The 27,639-nt window shown below is 46.0% G+C and overlaps 1 protein-coding gene and 1 long non-coding RNA gene across 2 annotated transcripts in view; one reads left to right on the forward strand and one right to left on the reverse strand.

Moving 5' to 3' along the window:
* The window catches only part of LOC106019181 (uncharacterized), a 330,836-nt gene that overhangs the window by 36,012 nt on the left and 267,185 nt on the right, over positions 1–27,639 (reverse strand). The gene's annotated exons all lie outside the window — the stretch shown is intronic.
* On the forward strand, positions 20,002–27,368 carry LOC140002723 (uncharacterized). Its single transcript, XR_011809993.1, has 2 exons — positions 20,002–21,587; positions 24,280–27,368. It is a non-coding gene; the product is annotated as an uncharacterized lncRNA (long non-coding RNA).

Consider the following 27,639-nt stretch of genomic DNA (forward strand, 5'->3'; position numbering starts at 1 on the left):
AGCCATTTTTGCCTTCACAGGACGGCTTTGAACTCCCCCACGTGTGCACACAAACCAGCCTGCCTTCACACCCACGGGGGATAAATGGAAGCGACGTGCCAAGGGCCAAAGCAGCGCAGAGCTGGAGCTGGGCTCGGCGCCACACGAGCTGAAACGCAGCCCCTGAGCCTCTGCCAGGCTTCCTACCTGCCTCCTGCAGCAAGGACAGCTCGACTCAGGAGTTTTTTTTTTAGCAGGGAGCTAAAGGCTCCTGAGAGACTGTTTATAGAAAGTGCTTTTGAATGTATGCCTCAGCATAGATACCTCCCATTTAAAACTGAAGATGGACCTTTTATCAAAAAATGTGACAGGCTATCTTAAGGGTAACTGTCACAGGTATAGCTATAAAAAGAGGAAAAACCCTCTTCTTTATTGTTTCAGTTTTCTTGTAATTTTACCAAGCATTTAGAGGGTGAGATAATGTCAGATACATCAGTCTTTGGCATTTTTAGGTATGTATCACCTTGGAATCTAAGTGTTCAGGCGATACGTGATAACACCCTGAAATACTTCCATCGCCAAGCGCGCTCTCTCATCTTTCTTTTATTTCATCTCAAATGAGTTCAAGCAACTCCTGATTTTGCATTTATCTAAATCTGAGGTACAGGAAAAAAGCAGGCTCCTTTAATTTAGCAATTGATAAGAACTTTACAAGTATAGTTCAAACCTTGAAGTCAGGATGAGTGCAGAATTAGGAACCAAGGAATAAAAGCTCACCATTTTTTAAGCATTTCAAATGATTATTTCACTGTTACTTCTTCTGCATATCTTCTGGTAATCAAAGGGGGTTTTTGGAAGTCCTCATAAGGAAGGATAAACCCACCTGCACACAATGATCAAGCATCAATATAAGGTCACTACCAGAAAGGTTATTGCACACTCACATGAGGAGCCATCCACCTCCTATCTATCCAAAAGGATCCATTAACAGGCCTCCTGGAACAAATTCACCCCCGTGATGCCCTAACACAGCAAAATCCCAGCAATGCTGCTGATGGAGGAGACCCCCTAGTAGAATGTTACGTTTTATAGACCTGAAAACTCTGCCCACAGGACGCAACACAGCCAGAGAGGTAGCTGCTTGTGTTTTAGCAGAGGCAGATGGATCTCTGATTCTGCAAGGACGACTGTCCTTCAAAAGGAAATCAGAGGTTGTCCAGCTAGCCCCTTTTGGGTGACCACATGCAAGTTCCTCCAACTCAGTAGAAGCTATGTGGAGGCTCATGTGGATGTATCACTTGAAATTTGGTGATCTGCTACTACAACACCATGGCTGCCAGTCGGCTCAGAGCATGGGTCAAGCTCATTCACATCAAATAAAATCTCTAAAAGCAGAAGAAAAGAAACAAATAGTCCAGATATGAATGTGCCTTTGAAATCTGCAGTGTCTGAGTTTTAGACCTTAACTTGGTCTAACAACATGTAAATAAATTTTGGCACATTTGGTTTGGATCCAAACCATCCCAGAGTACAGTTTTTGAGCAGGATTTTGAAATGGAAGTCTCCTTTAACAACCAATGAGCTAGATAACATACACAGGTAATCATCAAGGGACTTGGCCAGGTGACTACCATGGGTCCTTTCCAGACTTTTACTGTAATATTTCCTTTTGTTGAATTCTACATATTCCACTTTGACTGGTTACTGCTGTTTCTGCACAATTTGTCTGCTTTTATCCTCCTCTTGTGTTTGGCAAAATGGTTGCCCTGCTGACAGCATACAAAAAGCCATGTATTTGTGATGCTGATCCCATCTTTATTTGAAAATAAGCCCCTAGCCAAAGAAGTGCTGGTCTCCTAGTAAGTTTTAGCCTCAGCTACTTATTTCCATCTCTTGCCTTAAGCACGTAGCCTTGGTTTGCCTGCAGGGTGAAGGCTTCAGTACCCTCTGAGGAGTACTCTGGGCGAGGAAGTCAGAAATATCTTGCTTCTTCAGCCTCCAGTTCAAGAGCACTGCTGTTTCTTTCCTTCCTGCTCTCAGAGACCACATCTGCTGTTGGCCCAGATAGTCCTTACCTGCTGGGCAGGGCGCTTAGCCGCATTATACCTGTGTAATAGGGCATGGGAAAACCTAAGATTGCAGTTACAGACCTGACCTTCATACAGATGTATAAAAAAATATATCACTTACCAACACGTCTGCACAGAGGAGGCAGTACTGTTTTAGTTTTCAAAGAAAGTGAAAATCCCACAAAGTGATTTTAATTTGCTCTTCGAGATCTCTGAGAGCTGTCCCCTCGCGTGGCCCCCGTGTCACAGGAGAGCTGCAGAGCACTGGCTGAGCCAGGGAGTGTGGATGGGGAGTCAGAGAGCTTTGGTCCCAAACAATTGGTGCAGATGATTTTTGGCTGTTAAACTTAGTACCAATATACAACAGCAAAAGCAGAGTTCATTTTAGTTCAGTTATGAGCATAGCATGAAACAGAAGTACGTTTGTAAGCACTGTACAAGTGGGAAAGCAGAGATGCTCAAGTGGGTATGGCTGGTCTCTTCCTACATAAATGATACATTGTAAGATCCAAGTTCCAAAGAAAAAGAGGCAATTCTTATAAAAAGATGTTGGAAGACACTAAACCGGAAACCTAGTCCATCTCAGAATTGCAAGTGGTTCTCCCAAGGAGACCAAACAAAACATCAAGAAGCGTATAATAAGCATAATGCTCACAAGAGCAGAAAGCCATGCTATCACAGAGTGAAATGCCACATCTCTTATGTTGTGCAAAGCAGTCACGTTGTGGCTGCTGAGGCACTGGCTGGTGTGAGCACCTTTTCCCCCCAGAAGGGAGATTCCCATTTTTGTTCTCGCTGACAGCGGAGAACTGGGGTTTCCCATCGCTGTTTGCCCATGGCTGACCCCGTGCTTGGCTGGCCTGACGGTCATGGGGCAAAAACCCCACTGCAGACAGAGGGCTACTTCAGCAACATGCATGCTTGTGTATGCAGCTTAGCGTAGGCTGTTCTGTTTGGCTTGGGAAAAGGAAGAGAGAAGGGATTAAAAGCCACAAGCTTTTATCAAGGGAATGAAGACCTTCATTTCCCCTCTGTCTCACTGGATTCCCTCAAGGCCCAGGCTAGCACGCTGCCACACGTGGCCACTTCGCAGTGCAGGGTGCGCTGCACGTACAGCACACGCTGCCTTGGAGGTTTCACTGGTAGCTAACAGGCAAACAACTTCCATCATGATATGCAAGAGTTGCAAGGTGAGCACTACTAAAAATGCTGGTTAACATGAAGCAGATGATGCTGTGTCTGGCGCCGTAGGAAATGAGAAGTAGGTGATACATGCCTGAAGCCTGGTATTGACAGCACCGATGTGTACCTTCATGATTTAATGGAGGCAGCTCTCCTTCAGGGCAGGCAGGATTGTAACGAGCCCAGGCAATACCAGGAGATTAGTAACCTTTGCATCTGCCCAGGCAGCAACCCAGCTCATAGGTACTGTGAAAAACAAAACAAGCAAAAATACCCAAACAGAAAGTGCTCTCAAGTTAACTAAACAAAAGACTGCAACCATTATTTTTCTGGCATTTACCTAGCTAAACTCCAGGTATACCATTCTACACACTATCTGGCGCACCAGTTGGAAGCTGCTCTCCTTTAGGAAAAGGAGTCAAGCATCTTCTGTGCCTACCACTATTTGTTCTGACGGGGTCAGATGTTAAAACACTCGTGCTGGAGCACTGGCTGCTTGAAGTACATTCATTATGGATGCCATCTTGCCAATGGCTCATGCTCAATAAAGGTCAGTTGACCTTCCTGAGAATACTTCAAGCAGCAGAGGTAGCAAAGAGAAACAAACCCACACAAATTCACAATTCTGTTACTGGAGTCATTTGTCAGGAGACACACTACTGTTTGCTGGGAGGAAACACTTCCCCTGCAAAGCCTCTCAGAGTCAAAGCTCTAAGAAGCCACCCCTCTGGTGGAGGAGGATTGTTCATAAAGCGTGACTATGAGGCAAGGATTGCACAGGGATGGAGGGATATACGCAGGAAATCTGCCTCCTGCCTGGAGGGCAACAAGAACCAGAGGAGAATGACTCCATGAAGTCAGCTCTGGTGGCACAGGAGAGGGGTGCTGTTCCTTCAGCATTCTGCAGACAAAGCCAGCTCCTCTGCCTACGGCTGTCCAGAGCCTGCCAAGATCAGTGCAAAGACTCCCATTGACTGGGGGAGGCTGTAACCCACGGATCCAAGTGAGCATCGCACTTCAAGAGATGTGTCATGTAATGCTTTAACGCAATATGAACAGTACAATTAGAGGCACTAGGAGTAGGTTAATTCTCCTTTTTGAACGAGTTGTGTTCATGCAATGCAGTTTCCCATACCTGAAAGATCCAGCAGCTGCTCAGGTGCATTCCTGGTCTCTGCATACTGATGGGGATTTACATCTCTCAGCACAGCATTTGGATACCTTACTTACTGAAGTGCCCAGTTTTAAAGAGAGCTCATTACCTGCTGAAATCAACGTGCCTCTAGCATAAGCAGAATCTTTTTCTTTGTAAAAGAACAGTTTTGCTTTTTCTGTGGAGATTCATGTGCAGAAAGGTTTAACCACATTATGGATGGGGACGGTAAATGGATGTACAGCTCTGGGACCACGTCTGGATACAAGCACTGCAACAGACGTGTAAACGGAGGGAGGGAAACACTCAAACTGCCTAGAAACCTGCCCTGGACTAACTAGTGTATTCTCCCAAGGGTTAGAGATTGCATATGCGAACCCACCTGGGCAATGACATGAAGGATCTAGCAAATAACCAGAAACATTTACTCATTACCAATTTGACATCCAGCAGGCAAGTTCCTATCCGAGATCTCTCTTGATCATGTCCACCACTTTTCTAGCTTTTCTGGTGAAAAAGCTAAATGAGCTCAGCCACAGTTTGGTCACTGAAGGATGACAGAGACCCAAACTGTCATAGCAGGCAGACACGCATTGGAACAACAACAGCAGCAGCAGCAAAAGGTCACAATAATTGATATTGCTATTATTGGCATAGCAAGTTGAGCACTCTGTCAACACTGCATCAAAACATATGTTCTTTGCAGGGCATTCAGCAGTAAACCCTCACTGTGTTCTCCTTTTCCCATGCATTCTGATAGAAACTCCATGGTTTCAATTAGCAGTCAACAGGCACTTGATTTGGGAGGGCAAAGCCTTAAAAACCTCCTCCTTGTTTTGCCGTATCCGCTGGGACCAGGTCTCCCTCTGTTCCGAACAGCAGAGCACAATGGAGCATTTGTAAATGCACTCTATCTTTTGTAAATAAATCTGACAGCATTAGAGATAAATCCACAGTCCCTCGAGGGCGAGATCAGCGCACAGTTGCATGCTTGTACGAGTGTACACCCACCATTAGTCTGAGAAATCGGAACCTACTGACATAATGGGTAGTTGTGATCAAGGCAGAATAAAGCTTTCTACCCAGTTCCTAAATTTTTCTGTCACTGTTAATCATCTCTGTTTGGAACAATGTTTCTTGTTTACTAGCAAACAACTGCCTGTAGACAGGCTAAATATTTCTCTATCAACACTACAGTACTCTCAGACCGGGATTCAAACCTGAGCTGCCAGCGAGAGGGATGCTCTTTGCCCCTCCTCTCTCTCCCACAAGCTCGATGCGCTTTCCATAAAGCCCTCTTTCCCTGACATAAATCAGCAGACCTGATCTAAGGACCCTCGCCGAAGGGGTCTGCTCCCCTTTCCTTCATTCAGGCTTGAATTAACGAGCAGCTCCCCCTGCATCGAGTGAGCACGATTAATCAGCAGCACCAGAGGTTGCCGGCAGCCGCTCGGGGCACTGCCAAGGTCGCAGCCCTGCCGCACATCCTGACGGGGAGATGGAAAGGCACGGGGTGCCGTGCTGGTGAGAGGCAGCGGTCTGAGATCCTGCCTCTTGCAGGTGCCGTGCTGAAGGTATCCATCTTCCTGCCTTCACTGAGCTGCTCTGATAAACAGCACACCTCGGAGAGAGCTGGAGGAGGACAGAGGAAGACTGAAGCTGAAGCGGAGTACAGTGGATGTTATAATGGCTCTCTAGCAGCTGCCTTTGGAGGTTAATTACCTTTCTAAAGAGTAACAATTCATCTTTTCCCCCATATCATAATATCCTGCATTGCTAATTCTCATTTTGAGGACAGGAAAACTAATGACAGAGAAAAGGTTTAATATATATAACTCAAAAGAAGGAATAGATTTGCCATAACTGTGTACTAGACGCCATCAATAAAACCTCATACCAAAAGATCACAGCTCAGACTATTCCCAGAACATAAATATTTCCTAGGATACACCATCATTAGCAAAACTCATCAAGCTTTTGTTTCAATAAACAGCATCTGCCATGAGCATCTTCTCTGAACTAGAGAGTATTAAACAAAGTTTGCTTTCTCATTTATTAAAGGGGCAGATTTCTGGGCTACTGTCTCAGGAGTTTTCCTGAAACCTTTAAAAAACACAGAGAGGCCCAGCTCATTTGGCTTCCCATCTTAAATATTCCACAGGTGTTCTGTCCTGAGAGCACCAACCTTCTGGGCCTGCTGAATACCACGGCAAAAAAACAAGCACCTTTATTCACTCCTGAATGCTTCCAGTGCACCGAGCAGCCCCACAGCCACCTTCCTGTCTCAGCACCCGAACACAACTCTTTTTTTATTGCTGCTAAAGGCAGTAAGTGAACGGAGGACAACCAGCTGTGAAGGGGCTCGGCCACACAAGCTTTGGTGGCAGTCAGTCAAGGGTAAGAGCAACACATCCCATCTCCATCCTTGCTTAACAGCGAGAGCAACAACCTGTCCCTGCCAGGCCCGCGGGCTCTTGACAGAATCTGCCTCTAAGAGAGGGAAAAGAAAAAAAAAAGAAAAGGCACCTAGAAATTGTCCCTTTCTGGATGAGGCCCAGAATTCAGCCAAGAGCAAGTAGCTCACCCAAAGCTACTCTTGGCAGGGGCTGAAGCAGTGCCCCAAATGCATCATTTCTTTCTCTTGTGACCTATCCCATGGGTTACTTAGCTTGGTTTGCTGGTTAAAATCAGAGTAAACTCTTCTGCTTGACCTCACCCTGACTGCATTTTTTTTTTAAATACCAGCTAAAACATAACACACTCAATGACACCAGGTTTGCTCAAGTCACATACAGTCAAAAGAGCATCAGGTTTTCCCCAACCTTCTGTTTTTTTTTGGGTGGGTTTGTCCTGTCCTCACCTAGTGCCTGAATGTGCCGGCAGCCTGACACCATCCCTGGGCCCGCGTTGCTCGTGTGCTGCTCAGCTCTGTGCTACAGCGCACTGGTGCGTTTGTGCTTTTTAAGAGGCAGCTGAAAGACAAAGTCAACCTTAGAGCACCTTTGAAATACTATTTTCTACTGACTGTAGCCAGGCTGAAATAGCCACAGCAATACCACAGGCAGACTGCTTTATCTTTTCAGACGCTGGAGTGGCAGGAGGAAAGTGTCCTCTAACTCACGCTGAAAATGATAGAAAAAAATCAATGTTAAAAAAAAAAAAAGACAGACCCAGCACAAGAAAGACGTTTTCAAACTCTCCTGTGGCAGTAGCTTCCAGAAAGCAAGATGCAGTGCGTGGTGGGTAATGCCCTGCCGACTGAACAGTGTCTTGTCAAATACCCCCGTTAGAATTTCATCTGAAATTACAGTAAACATGATGTACATCGAGGGGAGGCAAAGAGCTGGTGTCCTAGCCAAGCGCTTCCCTGGATTTTCATAACAAGCAGGTTGAAGCCAGGCCTGTACCCCTAAGACAACTGTGAGAATCAAGACAAAACAAGCTAAGCCGAGCATTTCAGCAGCACCTATCGATTTTCTCTGCCTCAGGACCCGCTGGTTCGTGCCAGAAGGATACCAGCAGTGCCAGCCGATGGCGCTGCTATCCCGGCAGCCTCCCCCAGGCCCCTCTGACCTGTACCTCTGCATGCCTCGACCTGGGCAACCTGATCAGGACAGACAGAGCCCACGGCACACCCAGCAAAGCCCAAGGCTTGCCTCAGCTCCTACATTCATTGCGCTGCAGTGGCCTGACCTCCTCCCAGGCCCGTGGGTCCGGGCCCTTTACAGCTCCGCAGTGTAATTCTCCAGCATTGACTCTTCCCAGTTTTGCACACACTGACGGTAACGATTCAGAGCTTTCATCTGGCTTTGCAAATGGACCGTCACGAAGCAGCTCCTCGAATATTTTAAATCACAAAGATACTAAGCTTGGGTTAAAGGCACTGCAGCAGATAGAGCCAGTAACACTTTCCCATCTTGATTTCTCCTTCCTCTCATTTCATTCCTCTTGTACAGCTGCTGCAGGGATGCTGACTGCAGTTGGCAGTATAACCTTACTTATGATGTGCTTGGGAACAGATGTTTCCTTTGCATCTACCCCTCCTCTCCTACCTGCCTTTGGAGCAGAATAATGAGACATGCTGCAGCTCCTGTTCCGAGCGTGGTTATTAAGCAGCTAGGGAAAACGATGCTGGCGTGGCAAACTGGGCATCGCTGAATTACTACGAAACACACTGATGAGAAAATAGATCTGCTTTGAAGGGGAAAAATGGCCTGGTTTCAGTCAAGAGCTCTTTCCTGTTAACCAGCCCAGCCCGTCAGCACGGTGTTAGCGCACACAGCAATTTGTGGGCTGCACAGAGGGCAGCACTTTGTGCCTGGAAGCTGTCACATCTCTCCCCTGGCGGACTGAAGCCAGAATCTACCTAAGGACCACGCACACGATGAAGAATTTATGAGCTGTGATTATTGGGGATTTGTTTGTTCTTTTTTCCTGCTCCTATTTAGAGCGACACAGCAAAATATCGCAGACATGAGGTTTTCCTGCAGTTTCCCCTGTGCAGAATGCTGATTAAAACCCTGCAGCTCACGGGGAGAAAGTTGTGCCGGATCCTTCCTGTACGCCTGCTCTTGACAGGCAGAGCATTGCTTTCCAGAGACACCGGGTAATTGCTTTGCTCTGAAGTTTATTTTGCATGCTATGGAAAACGACTGCATCAGAGGGAGGGAGAGGCTGGCTGCCACAAGCACCTAGGTATCAAGCCAGAGTGCACAAACTTTGGGGAAATATCTCCTACCTCCATCTCTGCTGTCACAGCAAATCAATCACCTGTCGTAGCACCTTTTGGGCAATTTTATGAGGTTCTGTGATATAGGAGATTTCATTTCCTTAGGTGAAGGGTCTCCCACTAGGAGCTGCCTTAGCAGAACGCCTGGGGTGCTCCATGACAGAAGCAAGCAGGGAACAGGGGGCTCCTGGCTCCTCACCGAAATCACCCAGCCAGGACACTCGAGAGGCCCGTCGGCAGCAGAAGGCAACCCTTCCCGTTCCCAGCACGCTGGGATTACTGCTGTGGGATTGCTGCCAGGGAAGGCTGCTCCATGATGACGCAGCACGTAGCAGCACACGCCTTTGCTAACCCTCACCCACCAAAGACGGATGCCTCCACCCCAGCTCCCAGCACCGTCTGGCCCAAGCCTGCGCGTGGAGGCTGCCCGCAGCTCCTGTGTCCCCAGGAGCAGCCAGGAGGGCAGGAAGGGATGCTCCAAGAGCCAGCTTTAAATGCCAGTGAAGCAACTCACTGGAAGATTTCATCCCTGTTCCCAGTCCCGTGACACAGACTCAGCACAAAGAAGGGTGCATCTGCAGGACGCAGGCCCTGTTAAGATGCCTGGCTCTCTCCCCCCACCTGCTGTGATTTCTGTCTGTGTTTTCCACGTGCCCCCTAGCTCCGTGCGCCTCCGCAGCACCCTGCAAGGGAAGGGCAGCTCTGAAAACTACAACTGACTTGTTAAATGCCACACAGGCACACGCATTACAGAGAGGCTTTAGCCACAAGCCCATCCTTCCTCTCTGCATCTAAAACACGAGCTGAATAGAGTAAGTCTGGCTGTATCCTAGACAACGGCGTCAGTGGACTAAGGCTGCAGGCAGGAAAAGGCAAGGGGAGAGGAGGAATAACTCAGGAGAGGAGGAATAACATTATTTTCGGTCATCTCTCCTTGGCCTAAATCCTTATCCAGTGTCTAATCGGTCTGGGAACATTTCTTTATTGGGTCTTATAGCGGGCTTTCATGCAAGCTGCCAAGAACACCGGGCAGTGTGTCTTGGTTAAAGAGATTATCAATAAATACAAGTGCCTTGGTCTGCTCTTCCAGGCAAAGAAAAAAAAAAAGAAAAAGAAAAAGAAGAAAAGTTGGTACTTCTCTGTGGCTAGTCAGAAGCAAGAGCGAGAACCTCCAAAACTAATTCCAAACACAACCCTAAAACTCACTCTTATAACCTCATTATTCAGGGAACATAAATCGCCCTTTTTCCTTATCCCCACATCAAACCTCAGGACACAAAGCTTATTTTGGATGTTTTTTTTTTTTTTGTTTCTCTACCATAGACTGCAGCTACGGTGTCCAAATATTCTGTTATCTATGAAACCAAAATTGGATCTTTTCTTATGAAAATCCACTTCTATGACTTCTTTAGATAAGCACAGAGTTTAAGAAAAAATCTAAGGTATAGAATAGAATCAAAGGAACAGAATCACTGCTTTGGAGTAGTCATTGTAAGAGAGGAACTCAGAGATCCAAATGCAAAATGACTTCTTAAATACAAACTTCAATTTAAAGCATCCTCATCCCACACTCCCACATGCCTAAAACCATTGTCTGAAACCACATTCACTTCATGCACAAAAAAACACAACAATGCCACCTTTTCCTACCGAGGCTGCATTTAAAAGCATCTGTGCAATTAACAGGAACAATATAAGCCTGTCATGACTTCTACAGATTGCTTCACTACCTTCTCCCAGAATGAAGAGTAGGTCTTAGGTGACGCAGCAAAGGACATCTAGGACATCGAAATGTTAGTCCTTGACAGCAGTAAAAGACTCCCTGATTTTGCTTCGCTGTTCACTTAGACACATTTTTTTATACTCAAGTGTTATCGAGGACTTCTGCTAAGGCAGAAATACATTTTCATGCCAACAAACAACAAGCCCTGTAACGCGGGGTGGAGTCAGCAGTATTTATGCATCAGAGACATGCAACCAGACCCTGGTGTCACCGTTTTCTAGGCACACTTAAACAGCAGCGAAGACCACAGGTCATTTAAGAACAAGAAAGGCTTCTGATTCGTAATATCATTCAGTTTCTGTGAATTCTGCGATCAGGGAAAAAGAGATCATCTGTGGCATGCATCTCAGCTGCAAGAGGAGCACCTGGTTCCACAAGTGCTGCTGAGCTCTCAGGAGAGATGCGAATTGTTTCTTGTGGCACAGTACCGAGAGTGTTTGCACGTTTTACAGCCAGCTAGCGTTTGGGAAAGGGTGTGTTTTCTAAGAGAGGAGTTACACGTCCCTCCTCCCATCACCTGTTTGAAGCGTAAATTGATTTCCAGTTGGATTCCTAACTACAATCGAAAGCTTCACTGAGGCTACACAAACATCACATTCATTTTAAGGTGATTACTGGAGAAACGGGCAAACGAGGGAAGTCCTCAGGCCACTGTATGCCTCTTCTAAAGTACTTGTGAAGAAAAAAGAACACCCTAGGATACAGAACTAACAAGCCAACATCACTCTTCATTTGGAAGGAAGAACTGAGAAAAATCCCGGAGTACTCTCCAGACCAGCTCATTCTAGCTGGCGTGGCAGAGGAGCTAAGGGTCCCCGGGGTCATTTTACAGACGCACAGCGTAACAGTAAGTGGGTGGACAGAAGCCTCCATAAAGAAGAAAAAGTGGCAGAAACAAAAGGCAACTGCTCATCTCTTTCTAGAACCATTAGAGCAGCCACACTCTTCCTCTCCTTTGGTTCTTTTAGGTGATAGGCTATAACTTTTTTCCCAAATGCATGTTTCATCGTTTAACATTGAATATTCACTTATGCTTTTTTTTTTTTTTTTTTTTTTTTCTCCCCAGTAACTGGGTGCTGGATGAGTTTTATTCTGTTTTCTAAAAGCATACCAATTAAGGAGGCTCTAGCCTTTTTTTCCTCATATACCTTAACCTAGATTCAGCATGTTTGGAGTTTAGGTAAGCGTTACTACTCCTTTAATGATCAGCAATTTATTACTGCATTACAGGTGGCCTAAAATCTCATGCTAAGAGCTGCCACTAACCTGGAGTTAAGCAGGAGGTGTATTATTGGATTACAGAGTAGACGCAATGGATAGCTGTAACAGAAAGGAAACAATCTGAACTTTCTGTTCAAATTCAATTATTATTATTTTGAGGAGCGAGGCAGGCAGGAGGCCTTTAGGCATCAGGCCACTTGAAGCTGCCAAACAAAAGAAACGCTAACAGATTCACCGAAACACATTCAGACAGGAGGAAGATCTACACGGGGAAAATAAATGCAGCACTCAGGATGGCCTGAGCAGGGAAACAGCCCCCCTGTCCTCCTAAGCAGCCATTCCAGCCCAGGTCACACCACATCTGAGCAGCTTTTAATTTGGGCAGCCCAGCTCTGCCACTGTCAGCGTGAGGATCAGCGTTCCTGGTAGCTCACTGGCCTCTTCCCACCTGGAAGGAAGGACTGATCACTTTGGGGTGTTATTTGCCTTTTTTTTCCCTGTGCTGTTTTTCCATAGGAAGGCCACTTGCAGGCTTACCTACACAAGCGTTGCTGCCTCTGCCCTCCTGGCTGAGGATGCAATTCGGCGTCACCCCAGCGTCTGCCAGCAGCCCGGCTCGCTGGCAGCGAGGCAGCGCTCAGAGCAGCCTGCTGTGACAGGGCGGTGCGCGCTGCTCCTACAAGCCTTAACGCCGTAATGAAGCAGGAGACAGGAAAATACTTGGTCCTACTGCTCAGTTAGGGAAAAAAGCAGGTTTTAGCTCCATGTCTGGACCCACATTCAATGTTTGTCCATCCTTACCTGCAGGTGCCAGGCGCTTATTAAACTTCGCCCAAATTCTATGTCATTTTCAATTGCACAATGATCTTCAGTCATCAGCTGCCCCTGATGAACTGCGCACAAATTCAGCTGTGGTTTGTAAGTGGTAGCTTTGTGACAGCAGTTCCTCGCTCAACTTTGTTTTTGACTGCTCACCTGACAAGCTCCACTTAGCTAAGGGATAGGGAAATAAGGCAACGTTTTCATACAAGCACATTCATCTGTCATTTAGAAGTCCTGCCACGTGGGCAGACTTGTAGCTGAGTACCAGCACTAAAGTCAAATTACACCTCGTGCTGCTCCAGGCAAGCCTGAAGAGTCAGCCTTGCTTGGAGGGGACGGAAAAGACAAAGCCCCTGCAGCGCTAGCTCAGGTCCAGGCACAACTGCAGTAGTTTGTGGAGCCTCCTCAACCTTTCCAGGCAAGAAGCACCTCGCTGCCTGGTGAGTGTCACCTCCCTGGGGCTGAAGGGGTGCCAGTGTGCTCTGAGATAGGAGGCTGAGCAGTAAATTGCACACCATGCAGGTGTGCCATTTGCACAGCAACTCTGAGTCCCTGGTTGTTATCCTGCATCAACTGACGGTTTGCAAAGCAGCAATAATTCCCTGAGTTATGCCAAGATATTTAAGAGGAGAACTCTGTTCCAAAGATCTCCCCTCTCGCTTCCCTGCGAGAACTGACAGCAAGCACCAAGGTGTCATTGCTTGTGATGGCACTTCCAGAAGATTTAAAATTGGATGTAGCTCCTGCAGCAGAGGAGAAACTGGATTTGTCTGAAGAATACTGAGCGTGCGACCCAGTGTACCGTTTTCCTTTCTAATTTCTAGGAACATAAGAGAAACAAAGCAAAGAAAGAAAAAAGAAAATCCCTAGCCATCATCAGCGTATTATCTGGTACAAAGGCAAAACAAAGCACAGATTATCCGGGAATGTGAACAAAATGCTCCAGAGAGGGACAAAACCCAGCTGCCTGTTGTATCCTCCCAGGCACGACTTCGCCGCAGACCGGCTCGGTGCCGATGCATCCTCTGCGGGCGATCAATCAGCAGCTCCACTCCCACCTCCGCCAGGATCGGCCGTGCTCTGCGGTATCTGTCAGCCCCAGCAATGAATGAGAAGAAGCCTCAGGAAAAAATCACTTGGGGGCATGGATGCTCAGGATGTAATGGACCTGACAGCAAGCAGCTGCACAGGCTGGAGCCGTGTATTTTAATAGCACGTAAAACACTGGCATATCATCTGGGATTCCTCATCAGGCACTTTACCAGCCAGCATTTCATTGAGCGAGAGAAAAGGGCAAAAATAACAACAATTTAAGAAAAACAACAACCAGAAGTCCAGAAAGAAATGAGCCTAGAATGAAATCCACTGCACAGACTTTAAGATGCCTCTAAAATATTGCCCAGCGTTGTCACTTGTCCTCCTACTGGGCAGTTCAACATCATTCTTCACCTGCAGCAGCTGGTGAGCATGCTCAGAGGGCTTCGTGAAGGATGGAAACGCTTCTGCTCTCACGCTGTGGGGCCTAGGAAGACGCCCAGAGTTTTCCAGCCTACTTCTGTGCAGGAGCAGGAATTGCACAGCGCTGTCTGAGAGTCAGGGGGGGCCAGGGGACAGCTAGTGCCCACCAGAACCCTGGCAGGCGTATCGCTGTCACAGCTCAGCTTTATAGATTGAGTATTTTTTGCAAAGATAAAAGGAACGGTGATGGGAAAAGCATGGGGAATAACAAGAGGGAAAGGAAAGGGGGGTTGAAACTAATCTCGCTTGCGCTTACACTCCTGAGTCTGCCATGAAGGGGATGGGGAAGGTGAGAATGGTGAAGTAGATGGGAGAAAATCTGTTCAGGAGTAATGCTCTTGAAATTTGTTCCCTTCAGGCTATTTGGTGACGCTTAAGAACAGAGAGAACATGCACACAAACCAGAAACTGTAACTCGAATTAAGGCGCTCTGTTGTAGAGCAGGACGTGCGGCAGTGATTAACCAGGCAGAAATGAGGTCTGTCCACAGCCCACCTGGGGCAGGGCAAGGTTTGAAGGGAGAAAGCTGCTGGATTTTTCAGATTCAAAGCAGCTCCGATTCTTCCAGGCACCTTGCCTTGCACGCTCACCCAGGGGTTTAGAGTCAGCAAGGAATGAACAGGCCTGGTGCTGGGAGGGTCGGTATTCACAGTGCCTTTGCAGAGCTGTAAATGACTGGGGAAAAACACAGAAGAAAACCAGAAGTTAATTGTAAACTGATTTCTTTTTTTAAATAACCAGGACTCACAGCAGTTATGGAATTACGTTTTCCCAAGTGACAGTCACCCAGCTAGAGCCTTGAAGGAGGCGGACACTAACAGCTCACGACCTATGAAGCCGGGCAGCTAATGTCTCTGACACACATTAGCCGAATAGCACGAATGCAGACCTAATCCAAAGGCACAGATATTGCTGGGAGTCTTTCCATGGTTTCTGCTGATTTGGGAACAGACTTCTGATTAACATAAGCTCCCAATCCTGCAATTACACTTTGGCAGAGGTCTGTCTCTGCAGAGCCAATGCCAATCCTGCTGCAGCGCTCCTGGGTAGGATTTCAGGACAGTTCTGAGTGGGAGTTTATGTCTGAGACAGACCTTTATCGTGACCAGCAGATTAGTAAAAAAGAGGAAGCAGAAGGGATCCACGTCTCAGGCCCCCTTGCCTGTCCGTCGACAGGACGCTGTGCTGCTCCATCAGGGTGCTGGCAACGAGTTCAGAATGAAATTCTCCATTTCATTAAGCATGCAGCACCCTCACAACTGGCAACAAAACTGGAAGGTTCCTTTAATTTAAGCCTGTTCTGTGATTAATGCCTCCACTCCCTGTCCGTGATGCTGACTTCAATTGGCAATGCACACAGCAGCATCCCACAGCAGGAGATTCTCAAGTACTTTTCCCCTTCCTCATCTTCCTCATGGTCGCTACTATTGAACTGAATTCGAGCTGAGAATGGCGCACATCCATTTCAAAGCATCCTGTCCTGAGAGCGACTAACGCTTTGGAAAGAAGCCTTGAGTCAAGAAATGCTCAAAGATCATCCAAGAGAGAAAGTAACATGTCCTGAAGAAAGCTCTGTGGAGACAATGCCTGAGTCCTAGAGTTTTTAAAAACTGTGTTTTTATACTTTTTTTTTGCATACGTCCATCTCTGTAGATGCATGGAATAATGCTTGTGGCATTACTCCTAATTGCCAAATACGCAATGCTGAGGACAGGAGAGCATTTCCCCCATCCCTCTTTGCTCCCCCCATACAGAGCTTCTCTAGAGGCCCCAGATGTGCCACTCCAGGTGAGACTTAGCTCCACAGCACGCCCTTGCCATAAGGTTTCTCTGGTATTAAGACCCAAACTGCCCAGAACGGAGCTGTTGTGAGCCAGCGTTCCTCACCCGCCACTTCTCATTGACACACAGCGAATTAATGCCATCAACGTGCAACTTACAACTGACTAGCAGGTAATGCCAGTCATTCCCTCTCAGGCCTCTTTCAGACATGATTTCTAGGCCACCAGTAGAAGCGACACAATCGTTAGGACTCTGCCTGAAAGTCATCCCTCCGAAAAGCTTCCCTACATTTTGGGATCTTTCCCATCCGTTTCTGGCCACACTTCTCTTTTGATCTGCAGCACTGGCACCAGCTGTCGGAAGATAATTCTTCTCTACAAACACAGACGCTGGCTACTTCAGCAGCTTTCCTTTGAGGGACGCTCGCTCTGTCTGTGCCTTTTAGCCAGGCTGACATTCCCAAACTGCCTCTAGACTTGTTTTCATTTGCTTAATTACAAGACTTGCCTCCATTTACAGCATGGCTTTAGGAGAACACGGAGCCAGAGGAAAAAAAACGAAGTGGACTGCAGCTGTGAGAGCTCTCCCATTGACCACCAGGAAGTCTCATCCCTCCATCGCATCTCCATGGCAGGCACTTATCCCTCCTGCTCCTTTAGTCCTCTGTATGGCGACCCTGGCAGCAACACTGCCAATTAGTGGAGATTACCACAGCACTTTTTGCTCATAGGATTCAGGGAAGGAGGGAGAAAAAAAAGGAAGAAAACATCTATCAGCCAAGGGTTAGCAGCCAGCCTGCACTTTCTTTTCCGTATCTGCTGTGCACCATAAATAGCTATCTGTACTTATGTTCTGCTGCTCGGCAACAACTTACAGCTTTCATCTGTCTCGCAGCACTGCTGAGTGTCACTTAGTGCCTCCGTCCCATTCTCCAGATGAGACATCCAAATCCCCATTTTAAAAGCTCCGATCACCCTTCTCCCTTGTCTTGACAACCATCTCATTGCCCCCCCACCCCGTGCATTGTGAATACACCTATCTGCCTTCTTTTCACAGCTCTTAAGACAAGTCCTTGACAAATTAATCAGTGCCTTGTCCTTTCTGCACAAGTGACTGTCAACAAAGCAGATGGTGCTGTCCCTTACAATGCTTTGTGTCTTACATCTCTCTTGGAGTCCGTGTCCTCCAGTTTCCTGACAGGGGCTGCTGCATGGCTAATTTTTCTGTGTGTTTTTTTTTTTTTTTTTTTTTTTTTTTAAAAAAAAAAAAAAAAAAACACAACTTTTTAAATACTCAAGATAACAGACAGTTGCCATGGGACATTCCTCACCTGGTCACAAAGACAACTGTACACCAGTTGAAAGAAGCACGTGAATGAAGAGAAATGCATCAAGAACTCAGTCCTCCTGCAAAAGCCCGAGGACAACTAACAGTCTCTTGGCACAGGGGAACTGTCAGATTATAAACAACTCTGGGAAACTGGATTCACAGAAACTAGCATGTGCCTATGACCCCCACTCCAGCAGGTGTGAACTGTACCATGAGGAAACTGCCACCCTGCCCTGAAATGGCCTTCAGTTTTCTAACTAAGCCTCTGAAATCTGGAGGCCATAATGCTTAATCACCCAAACTGCCTCACGGCTACCAGGAATTTGCCAGCTCACCAGGAAGCCCTGACCTCGCTGCCCACTGCATTCCCAAACAAAATGAGAATGGACCAGCGAGCCCCACACCTCCCACCAGCTAACTTCCCCTTCCCCAAAGCACTGCTTGTTCTAATGCACCTGAACTCCGGTTTCCAGAGGTTTACTTTTGAAATTGGAATAAGTTATTGACACATACACTGAGAAGAACCACTCCAGTCGGAAACAACAAATAACAACCATGTAGTCCATCTACCACTCTCTCCCCCTGAAATTATCTGCCCTTTCATAACACAGCTGCATTTCAATGGGAACTGTTGGAAAAATAAATGAAGAATGGCCGTGAAGCAGAACACCTACTCTGAACCCACACATCCAGCCTCCAGAGCCCCACAGAGGGGCCTCAGCTGAACAACACTCCATCGAGACCACCCACCCTACATCAGACAAGGCCAGCTTACCGCTGGTATCAGACATCAGAGCCATCAAAAGAAGCGTGTAGGAAGGACTCATTACTAATGCTCGTGGCTTAGACTGATGAATCAATATCTACGATACAATCAGTGTCATCCATGAATGAGATTTCTGCTGTGGCATGCATCTACAAGAAGCTGTAAAATGGCACGATGAACTCAGCGTGTCACCGAACACCTACAGCACTCTGCTGAGTGGGCGAGGAAGAGTGGAAGAGGCTTCAGTATTTCTTCCATGTGACCTTGAATGCAAGAGGAAATATCCTTTGGGTAAAGCATACGTTCCTCCAACGTTATGATTTTGCTACAGCATTGCTGCATATATATAAAGAGTTCCAGCCATCTTTCCCCACCCTGGGGGAAAGCATTTCCATGCCTCGTGGTCCTGAAGGACACTGACATACCCATACAGGGTGAACTGAGAGCCACCTGCTGCTGCAATGACCACAGTGCTCTGGCTCATCTCCAGAGACAGAACCAGGCCAAGGCTTTTTGGTCACATAACTAGAACTAAACTTTCGGATGACAAAGCTGTGACAGTCAGAGACAGCGACAGTCAGGTAGAGCTGCTCTGCCATTGAAGAACGGAGATGTGCAATGGTGAGGCCTGCTTACAGAAAGGAGATGCTTCTCTCCTACTAACATACACTGGCAAATGCAGCCTCAAACACTCCATCTCCTGCTCTAGTAGCTGTGACCGGCCTTCCTGTACAGGGCTCTGTGCTGTGGGTTTTTTCCTTCTAGCAACACGCTGCCCAAGCTGGCGGCTGGTTTTGGCTGTGCATATGGGCAGCTCCCCTGACACCGCTCATGCTGTGGAGCTGAGAGCAGCATTCGCATGGAAAGCACTGCTGTGCACGGGAAGTAGACCCTTCCTCCTCTGCCCCCCATTCTTCCCACACGCACATCTTCATGTTGTATGTGATAGCATCAAGGCTCTTAGATACAAGTCAGCTTCCATTTCACTCTTTCAGCAGTTTCCTGCAGTTCAAGAGGTCTGGAGTCAGCCACAGTGCCAGACAGGGACAAATGCAAATGCCCAGGGCCAGACCCGCTTGGATTTCAGCATAAATATAAATCACCTCTGATTCTGTTTTTATTTGCTGCCTTAAGCTAGTCATTAACACACTGAAAACAATCTGGGTGCAATCATTTTCTTCTGATCCAGCTCCTTTCCCCTGTAATCAGCACTCCAGGAGAACATATGGCCTTCTTCTGTCACTTGGCTCCTGATTTACACCAGCGTAAATCTACTGGAGTCAACACAACTCCCCAGGAGCTGCATGGGGTTTTGTTGTATGAGAGCAGCTGCTGAAATCCAATGAGTCCCTGTGCCATGAGGAGGGTGCAGATGGGAACACCCCAGCCCTGGGCACAGCCCCTCCGCCCCACACAGAGCCCACCTCTGCGTGCAGGAGCTGCAGTTCTCAATTGGCCACCAAGTGCTTCAGAAAGCTGAACAACGAGTCGAGCTCGGCTGAAAGAACTTCAAGAGGCCCCTTTTCAATTCTCAAGTGCTGAGTACGCATATGCTGGGGGATGGAAGGTCAGACATTTCTCAGGGTGTGTTACACAGGGAAGAAGTCATCAAGAGACCAACAGAGGTATGCAAGAGAAGCGCACTGTGGGTTTAAATGCAGGTTTGTCAGCACTGTACTGGAGCACAGCTTCCCCATCTAGTATTCGTTATTAGTGTTAATTCAAGTTCCAGCTGCACAGGCAGTTGGTTCAAATAGTCTGTGCCTGGGATTTCTGCCAAGCTCCTCCTTCAGACGCAATTCCTACTCTGCTTCCCTGGTTACACCAAGCTTGTTTTACATGTCTCCTACTGTCAGCAGTTCTAAGCCAGTTAACAAAAAAACAAAAAACAAAAAGCCAATGAGTGCACCACCTTTCCTCTTTAATCTCTATTTCCCATGCTACCATCAGTACTGTTTTAAAAGCATTTCAGTTAGAGTTCTCTCCTGTCCAACTTTCTAGAGAAAAACTTGTATGCAGTATTCTGACATTTATACCACGTTGTGAAGATGCAACAGTGGAGACACAATACCTCTATACTTCTGTATCATGGAATAAGAAAATAGTTTGGGTTGGAAGGGACCTAAAAGCCCACCCAGTTCCAACCCCCTGCCATGGACAGGGACACCTCCCACCAGACCAGGTTGCCCAAGGCCCCATCCAGCCTGGCCTTGAACAAATCCGAGGGGGGCTTCCTTCAGATTTCTCCATAAATCACAGAACTCTGCAGCTGATCCCTATTACTTTCTCATTACTGATTCTCAGATTTATAAGCCTTCCTGGATAAAAAGAAATCTTTCTCTCCAGAACCACTTCTGTCTCATTAGGTGAGGGAGGGCATGAGATCCAAAACCCACTGAAACTGATGGGAGAAATACTTGTTTTGTTCTAAGAAAAAAAAAAAAAAAAAAAACAGCAGTATGATGAGTTTTGTGGAAACATTAGGAAAGGGTGAGCCAGAACAGGCTCACTCATGAAAATCTGGACTTGGGTCATTTCACCTGATCCTCACAGGTCCGTTGTGGTGTAAATACCTGAAGTAACTAGGAAAATAAAACTAACATTCACACTTTTAAGGAAAAGGTACAGCATTGAAGAGGCTTTCAGGGTAGGGCATAACTGCATTATCTGAGCATTCCCTAGGCTCCCAACCTTAGATGCTATCGCGCTGGGGAAACTTGGTGTGCTAGCTCTAAGGAACACCACGGAGCGTAGAGTGGAGTGGAGACACCACGGCTAGGCTCTGTAATCAGGTGGGGCCTCGATTGTTCTTGTGCACAAAGCTGCACTTTTTGCCACCCTAAGCCAAAGACCTGTCATGTTTTGACAAATGCTGTACCCTAGTGTACTTTTTGCTCATTATAATATCATTATAATACCAAAACACACCTCCATCCCAAAAGCTACCCGCCTCCAAGGTGCGACCACCCCTCACTGAGCATGCACCCTGAATTTCTCGGAGCCTATTACTTTAAACGGAGACGGGAAAACTTTACACCAGTCATAACTAAGATATGCTTGACTAGAGCCACTCAAGCTCCACCTAAAAGATAGAAAATAATATAAATTGCCCCAAGAGAGAGGGGATGTTAGGGAAGATACCATCGTCAGGGGAGATACCATCCCGAGGACATACAACATCCTTAGGACCTCCTGACTCCTGGGATCAGTCGACGGGCTGAGCCTCTCTTCCCCCCCCATTGGGACGCCTTTGGGTGAGATCTGAATATTTGCTGATAAATCTCTATAGAGTCTTTGATCCTTTTAACGCGTTTATTTCTAGGCTGCGCACCTAGAACCCACACCTAGAACCCACACCTAGAACCCACACCTAGAACCCACACCTAGAACCCACACCTAGAACCCACACCTAGAACCCACACCTAGAACCCACACCTAGAACCCACACCTAGAACCCACACCTAGAACCCACACCTAGAACCCACACCTGTAACACCTGTGTATTTCATGCATACTAGCTTGCTTTTGCAGATAGTCACTATCACCGGCAATCCAAAAGAACCTGATTATCTGTTGCTGTAATAAACCATACTTGATTGCATTGTGATAGCTCTCATTAATGCAACTAGGGTGAGGGTGGTTATCCGTGATAGTTCAGTGTTCTGAATCTAACCAGATCCCCAGGTGGTTATTACGTTTTGGTGAATGTCCGAACGGACCCCCAGTTTTGGTGAATGTCCGACTGGTTCAGTACTCTGAATCCAAACGGGCCCGTGACGGTTAATCAGCTACACCCCTTTAACGCGACAGTAAAATTGGCGTAGTCGGCAGGATTGCTATGGATAAACTACTGGAAAAATATAAATGTGCCCCTTCCCAGGCAGGGAAGGAGTTTTCCCAAAAGTTTTGGAAAGATGAGGAGAAAGTGGTAGAGTACATTGAGCAGTGTCAGGCTTCACGAAAGATTGGTCAAAGAAAGGGTAAAGGTGCGATTTGTGCTGTGTTAGGAGCTTGTTTGTCTTGTGCTCGGCAAACAGCTAAGGAAACTCCTGCTCCCAAAGTGATCTCTGATGCGGAACATACAGCTTTGAAATCAGAGAATGAAATATTGAAGTCATCATTGGCCTTTGAAAGGGAGACTGGAAAAACATTAGGATTCAGAGTGGATAAACTTTTGGTTGAAAATAATAAACTTTCCATTGAGAATGACAAACTTGTGACTGAAAATGATAAACTTGTGAGTGAGAATAATCATCTTAAACAAATGCTGGAGAGGGTTAGTCATCTGTTAAATAAAGTACAGCCTTGCGCTCCGGTCAAGCAGATTCGTGGAGTGCTGCATAGTGCAGAACCTGAAAGCTGGGACAGTGATTTCTGGTCTGACAGTGATGATGGCGTTGAAGAGATTTCTGATTCTGAACCCCAATCCATTTCCTTGAGACCTTTGGTTAAGACTGAGACTACTGTTGATGATAATGATGAAATTCGCACTACTGTGCGAACGATTCCGTTGCCACCAGCAGAGTTGGTTAAAATACAGGAGAAGTTCTCAAGGCGATCAGGGGAATCAGAAGTTGAGTATGTATGTCGAGTTTCTCTTAAAGGAGGAGATCAAATGATGTTGAGTGAGGAAGAGGTAGGAGGCTTTTGGAGACCTGGAGTATTTTTAACCACCACACCAGGAGCTGACCTGGCTGTAGCAGTACAGAAAGCAGCCTGCATTCAGGCGATATATGAAAGAGATGAATTAAGGAAATCCCCGATGTTAGCTCCTATTGATCCAATTCGGTTAACCCCTCTCATCCGTGGACTCCCTGATTGTCTTAAGGTGTTTGTAGCAAACACCCAAGATCACATACTAGCTGCTTGTAGGGATGATGATAGTGGTTGTAGGCAAAATCCTAACTCCCCTATTCCCACCTGGAGTGAATTGGTACAAGACATAGATAAGTACGGACACCGAATGGGCTGGATTAATTCATCCAGTATTAAATCCCAAGACCACTCTCGGCGAGTCCGCCAAATCCACACTAAAAATCCCAGATATCCCAAATTCAAAGAGAGATTGAAACCTAATAGGGAACGAGGCGAGTTGTGTCAACAAAAAAACTCTTATCCCCGGGGAGGGCAATGAGCCACCCTGCTCAGCAGGTATTAACAATTCAATGGCTCTCTAATGAACACTCTGACCCTATCATTGCCATTCTTGTTGAACCCCCAAAAATATTGGTAAATTTTCTTATTGACACTGGGACCCAAATGTCAGTAATTACACATGCAACAGCACAAACCCTGAGCATAACACCTGGTCAACACAGGGTTAAATTCACGGGAATCAATGGTGTGGAAAAACAATGCCCCACTGCAAAAATTTCACTCTGGTTGCCAGAGTGAAATTAACAAAAAATAACCAGGATAGAAGTATTAGTTGGTGCTGCATATACTAATATTTTAGGATTTGACATACTGCATGGTTGTATGTGAAAACTCCCTGATGGAACTGTGTGGAGTTTCGCGACACATCAAAGGGTTTCAGGCACCATGAGACTGAGCCTGTTACAAACATCCATACCCTCATCCCCTGCTAAAATCATTAATGATCGGCAATATCTGTTGTCAGCAGCAGCACTTATGGGGATTGACGGGGTGGTAACAGAATTGGAAAAAAGAGACATTATTAAAAGGACCCATTCACCTTACAATTCACCAGTGTGGCCAGTAAAGAAACCAACCAGGCAATGGCATTTTACAGTGGAATACAGACAGCTGAATGCTAACACTACACCTTTGACTGCCACAGTTCCAAACATGGCAGAGATAGTGAAAGCCCTCTGTGTATCTAACAATAGTCTATGCATGGGAAATCAAAGATTGCTATTTCACCCTCTTTCTAACCCTGCCGGTTGAATACAACCGAGCATATTTTATTTTCTTTTGTGTTCACAGGAACCCTGAGCGAACTGTATATGGACAGCTGGAAGATGACGAATCAACAGTTTGGATTAATGATGCTATGCTTTACCCTGACCTTGATGCAATTACAGACCTTAAATAAACTTAGCTACTGTGGCTGTGCATGGAGCTGAGGTGTTTCACCATGGCATTTAACCATGTATTGTCACAGTATAGCACAATCACTGGAACATCTCAAAACAAAAAGGACCTAAATCTCTACATGGAAACAAAATATTTTCAAAAGATGAATGGAGTTGGAATGATTCTCTAAGAATGGCTGAACTTTAAGCCATGTCTGGACAAACAATACAAATTGGTTGCCAAATAACTAAAATAACTGAACCAAATTTTGATTGCTGGTACAATTTTACTTTCACCAAACCTATAATTGTGTACTGTACTGTCTTTGGGGTTACAGAGGCACAGAATTACTATTTGAATTCATGGTCAAAGGATATGAAGCCTCTGCCCCTGCAGATATTTGAAAACGAACCGACTCAGCCTCCCATTGGTCTAACTCCTTCCATCTTCAACACAGGTCCTTACATAATTAAAAATGTGGGACAACAACAAATTCTCTTTAACCCTAGTTGGTCCCTAAAAAGGGTAGAGCTAGCGCTGCACATTCTAAAACAATCTCAGCGCGTGCCACGGGATGCAACTGGGTTATTAGGGACAGGATTAGGTATATTAAATAGCATTGATGCTGAGGTCTTAATGAGTAGAGTAACTGCTACTACAGATGACCTAAGGAAATTGGAACAACCAATAAAATTATCCTTATTGGCTTTAGGAGCAAATCAATGGCTTCTATCAGATGTTTTGCCCCATTGGGAACAAATTGAGGAAAATGATCATCAATTAATTGTAAATGCCCTTGGAAAAGCCCAAGGCAATACCTCCCTTGCCTTGAGCTGTATCCAAGTGCAGTTATGGATACAATCTGTAGCAGCAGCTATTATTAGAGAGGGAGAAGGAGGAACTTTGCCCACTGAAATTCGAAAACTGATTTGGGATAATGCTTCAGAATTTGAAAAAGAATTTCAAGCTTGGTGGCAATTAGTCAACTTTACCCATTAAAATGATAAAATTGTTGCCTTTATACTTACTATAAGTAATGCCACCGTATACAATGTATATCCAATCATTGCATTAGGACTCAATCATAATGGAACTATACTTTATCCTAAAGAGCATAAAGTATGGGCCCATCAGAAGGGAGGAAAGTGGCAAACAATTGATGTAAATGCATGCATTGTGCGTGAACAAAAAGGTTTCATCTGTGAAAGTAACACGCTGGAATCTCAAGACATTTGTCTTGACACTGAGCAAAATATTTGCCACTTTGAGATACATCCTAATGAAACCCTTAAAACTGTACTTGTATATATTGGGAAAGGTTGTGTTTGTATGAGAACTCATTGTGATTCTACAGTCATAGATAATACAGTGGTAGATACCAGTAATCACTCTAATGTTTGTGTTTGCAATTTTACCAAAATTCTAGGATGTGATTTTAATTACTCAGTTCCTGTCACTTCTTATCAACTTATTGCATCTAATTATATTCTGCTTCATGAACTGCTGCCTACTCCTATTGGAATGAACCTCACCTTGGTGAAGAAATTGCTGGTACATGAGGACCTGAAGCAGCTGATGACTCAAGTCCGAGAAAATGGACAAAAGACTCTGATTACTGTCCATCATGATGCACAAGAAATACATCGAGTGATGGAAAGAGTGAAGAGAGATGAGAGACACCATTGGTGGGACACTTTGTTTGGATGGTTGCCAGCTGCCAAGGGAATCTTCAACAAGATGCTTCACCCTGTTATTGTTCTGCTAATACTCACTGTGTTATGTTTTATACTGACAATTAGTTTATATGTTAAACTCTGGTTTATGATGAAACGTTTAGCATCCCTACACAATGTACATACACTCGGTAAACCTCAATCCGAGAATGTATGTGATGTCCCTGACATATTCCAACTGTCGTGAAGCTTGAGTGACTATAGTCACGGGGTGGATTATGTGGTGTAAATACCTGAAGTAACTAGGAAAATAAAACTAACATTCACACTTTTAAGGAAAAGGTACAGCATTGAAGAGGCTTTCAGGGTAGGGCATAACTGCATTATCTGAGCATTCCCTAGGCTCCCAACCTTAGATGCTATCGCGCTGGGGAAACTTGGTGTGCTAGCTCTAAGGAACACCACGGAGCGTAGAGTGGAGTGGAGACACCACGGCTAGGCTCTGTAATCAGGTGGGGCCTCGATTGTTCTTGTGCACAAAGCTGCACTTTTTGCCACCCTAAGCCAAAGACCTGTCATGTTTTGACAAATGCTGTACCCTAGTGTACTTTTTGCTCATTATAATATCATTATAATACCAAAACACACCTCCATCCCAAAAGCTACCCGCCTCCAAGGTGCGACCACCCCTCACTGAGCATGCGCCCTGAATTTCTCGGAGCCTATTACTTTAAACGGAGACGGGAAAACTTTACACCAATCATAACTAAGATATGCTTGACTAGAGCCACTCAAGCTCCACCTAGAAGACAGAAAATAATATAAATTGGCCCAAGAGAGAGGGGATGTTAGGGAAGATACCATCGTCAGGGGAGATACCATCCCAAGGACATATAACATCCTTAGGACCTCCTGACTCCTGGGATCAGTCGACGGGCTGAGCCTCTCTTCCCCCCCCATTGGGACGCCTTTGGGTGAGATCTGAATATTTGCTTATAAATCTCTATAGAGTCTTTGATCCTTTTAACGCGTTTATTTCTAGGCTGCGCGCCTGTAACACCTATAACACCTAGAACCCACACCTAGAACCCACACCTAGAACCCACACCTAGAACCCACACCTAGAACCCACACCTAGAACCCACACCTAGAACCCACACCTAGAACCCACACCTAGAACCCACACCTAGAACCCACACCTAGAACCCACACCTGTAACACCTGTGTATTTCATGCATACTAGCTTGCTTTTGCAGATAGTCACTATCACCGGCAATCCAAAAGAACCTGATTATCTGTTGCTGTAATAAACCATACTTGATTGCATTGTGATAGCTCTCATTAATGCAACTAGGGTGAGGGTGGTTATCCGTGATAGTTCAGTGTTCTGAATCTAACCAGATCCCCAGGTGGTTATTACGTTTTGGTGAATGTCCGAACGGACCCCCAGTTTTGGTGAATGTCCGACTGGTTCAGTACTCTGAATCCAAACGGGCCCGTGACGGTTAATCAGCTACACCCCTTTAACGCGACATCCGTAAGCTCCATTTGAGGAATGCGTGCCTTGCGTATCCTGAGGCTGTTCTGCCTATGCACT

The sequence above is a fragment of the Anas platyrhynchos genome, chromosome 6 (genome assembly GCF_047663525.1).
Source record: "Anas platyrhynchos isolate ZD024472 breed Pekin duck chromosome 6, IASCAAS_PekinDuck_T2T, whole genome shotgun sequence".
In the NCBI taxonomy this organism is placed as follows: Eukaryota; Metazoa; Chordata; class Aves; order Anseriformes; family Anatidae; genus Anas; species Anas platyrhynchos.